The following is a 6,968-nucleotide window of genomic DNA, read 5'->3' as shown; positions in this document are numbered from 1 at the left end:
ATTCATTCTCATATAATACTCCTTTAACATCCTTTGTATTATTCACCACAAGATTGTACTCATAACACGTCAAGAACTATTATTCAATTTAAGTCATCATTCAAAAATATTACTATTTCCATATTTGCACTCCATATCCTCCTCCCTTCCATAATCTAAGTCTTTTAACCTCTCAATATTCTTAATAACATGAATTGAACATAAAACTTACCTATGATGATGTAGAAATGAACTTTGGATATAAATACTTCACTTGGAGAAAACCCCACTTCAACATCAAGGAGATTCTTGGTTTCCACAAACCCTAGAGAGTATCCTTGCACTTGATTCTACTAATTCTTAGTGTTTACTCCTTGATTTCCCTTGGATATGTGATAATATGATGAGAGAATTTTTCTAGAACCTTTATGACTTAGAGAGAGCCTGAAATCTGAAAACTTGGAGCTTAACCCGTCTATTTATAGTTGAAACTGGAAAGTTCTAGAGAAGCGGTTCGACGAGCGGGTCGAAGACCCGTCGAAGTGTCGATAGTCCATCGACTTGCTTCGTCGATGTAAACCTGAGAATCTCTGATTGCAGAAGCATGTTGACGGTCGGGTCGACGGCCCCGTCGATGTGTCGACGATCCGTCGACTTGACCCGTCGAATTGCGCCTGTAGATCTCAATCTGCAGAAACATATTGTCGGTGCACAGTGCCGGTCCATCGACATGTCGACAGCCCGTCGACACTGTCTGGTGTCGACAGATTTTCCTAAATTCGTTGAGTTTGCGTTGATTCGATTTGTTCAACTCCTAACCTCGTAAATCACCAGGAATACCTGCTGGTAGACTGTGTTCGATATTTTCCACCTTGACTTTCTCCAACAAGCTTTCATATCTCGCCTCAAATATCTTTGGAATCTTAATTAGAATCATTAAGTATCCTTTCTTACTAGTAGGGACATTTTATACGCCTTAACTTACGTTGGCCTATACACCGCACAACAACATGAAATTTCCAAGGTGTAATAAGGAGGTGGTTAGAATTTCTGAAAGATTATGATGTTGATATTCTGTAACAGCCAAGGAAGGAGAATGTAGTAGCAGATGCTCTCAGCCGCAAATCTATGAGTAGTTTGGCATACCTGTGGGCTGGAAAAATAGAACTGGCTCATGACCTTCTTCAGATAGCCAATTTAGGGGTTAGAGGGATAGACTCAGGGGATACATGAGATACTATTCAAAATACAGCGACATCATCCTCAGTAGCCGAGGTGAAAAGGTGTCAATATGAAGACCCTTCATTGACCCATTACAAGGATACAGCTCCGCAAAAGAAGAAATTATCATTCGAGATTACTGGAGATGGAGTCCTTGGGTATCGAGGCAAGTTATGTGTTCCTGATGTTGCAGGGTTACGTCAGTAGATTATGGCGGAGGCTCATTGTTCCCACTATTCTGTCCATCCAGGGTCAACAAAGATGTACCATGACATCAAAGAGGTTTATTGGTGGAATGGAATAAAGAAGGATATAACAGAGTTCGTAGTCCAGTGTCCTAATTATCAATAGGTGAAGTGGAACATCAGAAGCCCGGCAGACTATTACAAGCTGTGGAGATTCCGACTTGGAAGTGGGAAGCAATCAATATGGATTTCATTACAGGCTGACCTCATTCTCCGCGTAAGTTTGATTCTATATAGGTAATTGTTGATAGACTGACAAAATCAGCTCATTTTCTACCTGTCAGGACTACTTACTCAGCCGAAGATTATGCGAAGCTTTATATTAAGGAGATAGTCCAGCTTCATAGTGTTCCTGTATCTATTATCTTCGACAGGGGTGCATAGTTTACAACTAACTTCTGGAGATCTTTTAGGAGGGTTTGGGGACTTAGGTGAATCTTAGCACTGCATTTCTATCACGACCCAATCCCGTGGGCCATGACTAGTGCCCGAGTTGGACACTCGTATGTACCTGTTAACTATAATCATCCACAACTAGCATACTAGAGACTTATCAATACCAAGGCAAGACGTCGTCTCAAAACTGTCGCATTATTTAGATGTATCACAACAACCTGTCTCCTGGGGAGGTACAACTTTCAACAGACATTATAGTACATAAGCCGACAAGGCTTTCATAATATATAAGGGAACATCCCCGCTATAAACGAGCCGACAAGGCTATCATAACACATTACTTCTCAAAACATATATATATATATATATATATATATATATATATATATATATATATATCTACGCAAGCCGACAAGGCTGCCACTACGAATGGGAACGTCCCAAAACATAAGCCATATAGACACAACTGAACAACATCGATACATAACCCACACATATGTCTACAAACCTCTAAGAGTAACAACAGTATCATATGACGGGACAGGGTCCCGCGTACCCCTGGATAAAATACATACACACCACAAGAGATTTTGTACCAAATTCTAGGCTCCGGAACAAGGGAGCTCTCCAAGATAGCTGAATAGGACTCCTAAGCTGGCGGGTTACCAACGTGAGCATCTGTACTTGTGGGCATGAACGCAGCCCCCCGAAGAAAGGGGTTCAGTACGGAATATGTACTGAGCATGTAAAGCATAAATACAATAAATAGGATCATACTGAAGTGAGGAGTACAGAAAACCAGTACAATAACCAGAAAACCACAAGGCTTACCTTTGAATCATAAATCATGGTGTCAATATCAGACTTAACTCGTTATGAAACTTAATGTCACCTTTAGAGAATCATCCTGTTCATATGCATATGTATAACGTGTCCCGGCCCTCTAGTGAGGGACTCGGTAAATAAAATCATATCATCATCATGTATATATATATAACGTGTCCCTGCCCTCTAGTGAGGGACTCGGTGAATAAGATCATAATGTGCCATCCTGGCCGCCATCCCCATATCATCATATCATAATGTCATCATATCATCATATACATATATATAACGTGTCCCGCCCCTCTAGTGAGGGACTCGGTGAATAATGCAGTGGATCTGTGCACGAAAACATGTCCTAGCCCGGGACTCAGTGAAGGATGTAACGGTAAGCACGAGCAGAGTGATAAGCAACCACATACATACAAATAATCTTTTGAGACTCATTAGATAAGTAAACCAATCAGCTCTCAAGTATCAGGATAATAATCACAATAAGTTCTTTCTAAAGGTCATCACAAACTATAACAAGGAACGTTTCAGGGATCATATTCACGTATCAAATTAACATAAGATAGCTTATGAAAGTCAAGTACCTCTAATTATGGAATTCTTTAAGAGTAGAAACTTCTATACATCGTATATTAGTCAATCATATAATAGACTCGAGACAATATCATCAAGGAACGAATAAAATCATAAGTCATGCTTGGAACTAAAGAGTAGAATTACCCCAAGGCTCATATTCTTTCTTACTTATATCTAGGACATGCCAAAAGAAGGAAGGGATAGACTTTACATACCTTGTAAGCCTCGTAGAGAATTTATTCCGTAACTTGTCTAATGTTTCGACTTATAACAATGGTGATGCCTTTCGCTAGGTCAAGAATACATTGCTTCTTTCTTTTTGCCTTATGCACGTTGCTGACCTTCCATGAAGGGAAAATACGTTGCTGCTCCCTCACTTTTCCTCTTATAGAAACGGTCCAAAAAAAATGCTAAGGAATTGCTGTTTCATTTGATTATGAAGTAGCTCCTTCCATTATAAAATTAGAGGAGACAAATATATGTATAGTCTCCACATATCCATAACATTGCTGCCCTCAGCTAATAAAATATAGGAACATAAATGTCAACTTTTTGCCCTTACACGTGTAAACCATCCTCTCACCTTTACGCCACAGCCTCCTTATGTGGCATGTATATAATTGAATTGCTGTCCACTTGTTCATGAAATATCTGGATTATGTCCACGTAATATTTATCCAATAATCTTAATTAATTTGGTAGTTCTCATCTCACAATTTAACTATGACCTGGATGAATTTAAATAAACTTGGAGAGAATAACTCTTACCTTATATGCCAAGAACCACTCTTCTTCAATCTTACTTCCCTTCGAAGAAATCCCGGATTCAACAACACGATGAAATAGAACAATGAGACCGAAGCGGTGCGTGAAATCCGAAATAAAATTGAACAACATAGTTGTGCACGTTCATGGAATAATGTTGATGTGTGCATATTTACACACTAATATGTTGCTGCCTCCGTAGTAGAACGTAGTACCATTATTTTTGTTGGAAGGTATATAATTTATGTCAAAAGAGAGATGAAAACGTTGTTGAATTGAGAAAACAAAGCGAGGCCCTTTTCTTTTGTTTGCTGGTTCGTTCTTTTCCTTTAATGCAATATACGTATATAGCATCAATGCTGAACCAAATTGTTTTGCTCTTTTCCATAAGTTATTCCAATATTTAATTGATAAAAAAATGCCACCTCTTAAGCCTAGCTATAATGAGGATGACAAGTGTCCCTCCCTAACTCTTCTACTAGCCACCTAAGTTAATTAGTAGCCTATTTGTCATGAAGATTGGACGTGCTGCTCCTTGGACCAAATATCGGTCTTTATCCAATATTATTTATTAATGGTGATCATTCTCTTGTGGGACCCATGCCATTCAAGATATAGATTTATATTAACATCCTTACCCAAAGCAAATCTGCCACCAACTCATCCCATAAATTGTCACGTTCATGTGTTGTCCCTTTGCCACATGGATGAGGTTTTTCCACTCATCACTTATCCATAGATGTTATTTATTTTGTTGTCTTGTACTAAAATTTTTCATTATTACACACGTAATTAATTTCTTGATCTCAATTCACTTAAACATGAATCACTTTTAACATACTTCATATATTCATTATTATGCTCATATGACATGGCTCTAGTCCATAGCCTCATTTGCCACACATAAAATATTATTTTCAGTCACCGTCGTCACACTTTTTTGTCTTAAATCATTTCGGGACTTCATTCCTTGTATACACCGAGTTCTTGATTTTTATGCTTGAATATTATCCAATTCTCCGAGTTCGGGTAATTTTGCTCATATTGGACGATTCTATTTTCTAGTCCAAAAATACGGGATGTAACAATTTCACCCCTAGACAGACGGACAGGCTGAGCGTACCATTCAAACCTACGAGGATATACTACGAGCATGTGTGATTGACTTCAAAGGTAGCGAGGATGATCATTTTCCGCTTATTGAGTTTACTTATAATAATAGTTATCATTCGAGTATTCAGATGCCCCCGTATAAGGCTTTATATGGACGAAAATGTAGATCACCAATTGGATGGTTCGAGATTGGAGAATCTTAGATGATAGGTCCAGGACGTAATCCAGCAAGCGGTTGATAAGGTTAGGCTTATTCAGGAGAGGCTGTTGGCAGCCCAGAGTTGCCATAAGTCTTATGCAGATAATCAACGATGAGATTTAGAGTTTCAGGTAGACGACTGGGTATTCTTAACGGCATCACCTATGAAAGGTGTGATGAGATTCGTCAAGAAGGGAAAGCTTAGCCCTAGGTACATCGGGCCTTACAGAATCATACGAAGAGTGGATTAGGTGGCCTATGAGTTAGATCTCCCTTCAAATTTAGAGTCAGTCCATCCGGTCTTCCACATATCGATGCTTCGTAAGTGTATTGGATACCCTTCGAGAGTGGTACCTATTGATGATGTTCAGGTTATCGAGCAACTATTATATGAAGGGGTTCCCACTACCATCCTAGATAGACAGGTTAGGAGATTGAAGACTAAGGATTTAGCTTCAGTTAAAGTCCTTTGAAAGAATAGGAATATCAAAGAAATGACTTGGGAACCAGAAGAAGATATGCGAGCCTGATATCCGCATTTATTTCCACTCCCAGAGGAGGTTCAGACAGAGACACTGTTACTTTGAAGTGAGTAGCGTTTCATTCCTTATAATTATTGGTTGTGTGAGGTCATTGTTGTATTTCTTATTGTGGCCCTGCGTGGGGTTGTATATTTTGGGTTGTTGTTGTGACAGTTTGGTAGTGGTACAGTTACAGGGGAAACTCTGCCGAAATTTTTATAGAATTCCTGAGAGTTTAACATTCGAGGACGAATGTTTCTAAGGGGGGAAGGATGTTGCACCTCGAAAAATTTCGCGTCGTAAGCAAACTAACATAAGCTCAAAGAGGTCATGGAACCCTTATAAGGTTAAGGAATACTTTTAATATGTGTTAAGCAAGTTTCTAAAGGTTCCGGGATCAAGCAAATCGAAGAAATTAGGTTTTTTGAAATTTTGAAAAACTTGGCCGAATTTTTGACATGAAATTCTGGTCCAACTTTAAAGTGGCATAACCTGTGTAAATTGAATTTCAGAGAGTTTGCTTTCCAATGCAACTGACAGATCGCAAATCCGAGGCGTGCAGTGGAAGATATGGCCTGTACAAAATTATGTGATTCCTCTGTGCAATTCGATGGTTGCAAATCGATGGCTCGTCGACATGTTGACGATCCGTCCAGGCTGCCGTCGAAGTAAGGCGGTGGAAATTATTTTCTTTCTATAAATAGATGGGGCCACGGCTTGGGGCTCATTATTAATCAAAAATAAGATCCCTAAAACCTCTGCAAGCTCTCCCAACCATCTCTAAACATTCATAAACTTCCAAAACCATTTCAAGTAGAGATCAAGCCATAAGATCTTCAATAGTTCATAGATAGTGGTTGTTCTTGCTTCTACTTGAAGTTGTGGTGAATTTGGTTTTGAGGAAAATTGTGTATCGCTAAAGTTTTTCAAGTATAAGGTATGTTCTTCACTTTATTACTTATGTTAAGTTTATTTGAGGGTTAAACAAGTCTTATAAGTAAAGGAAACCATGGTATAAAGATTGTGAGTTGGCATGTTGGTGTTGTTGGCTTAGGGTTTGAATTTTAAAAAAGGTTTTGGATGGATTTTAGTGCAGTTTGAAGGTAATCTCTTGATTAT

This window comes from Lycium barbarum, chromosome 8 (assembly GCF_019175385.1).
Source record: "Lycium barbarum isolate Lr01 chromosome 8, ASM1917538v2, whole genome shotgun sequence".
Classification (NCBI taxonomy): domain Eukaryota; kingdom Viridiplantae; phylum Streptophyta; class Magnoliopsida; order Solanales; family Solanaceae; genus Lycium; species Lycium barbarum.
The sequence above is the reverse complement of the archived record's forward strand: the minus strand, read 5'-3'. Positions refer to the sequence as shown.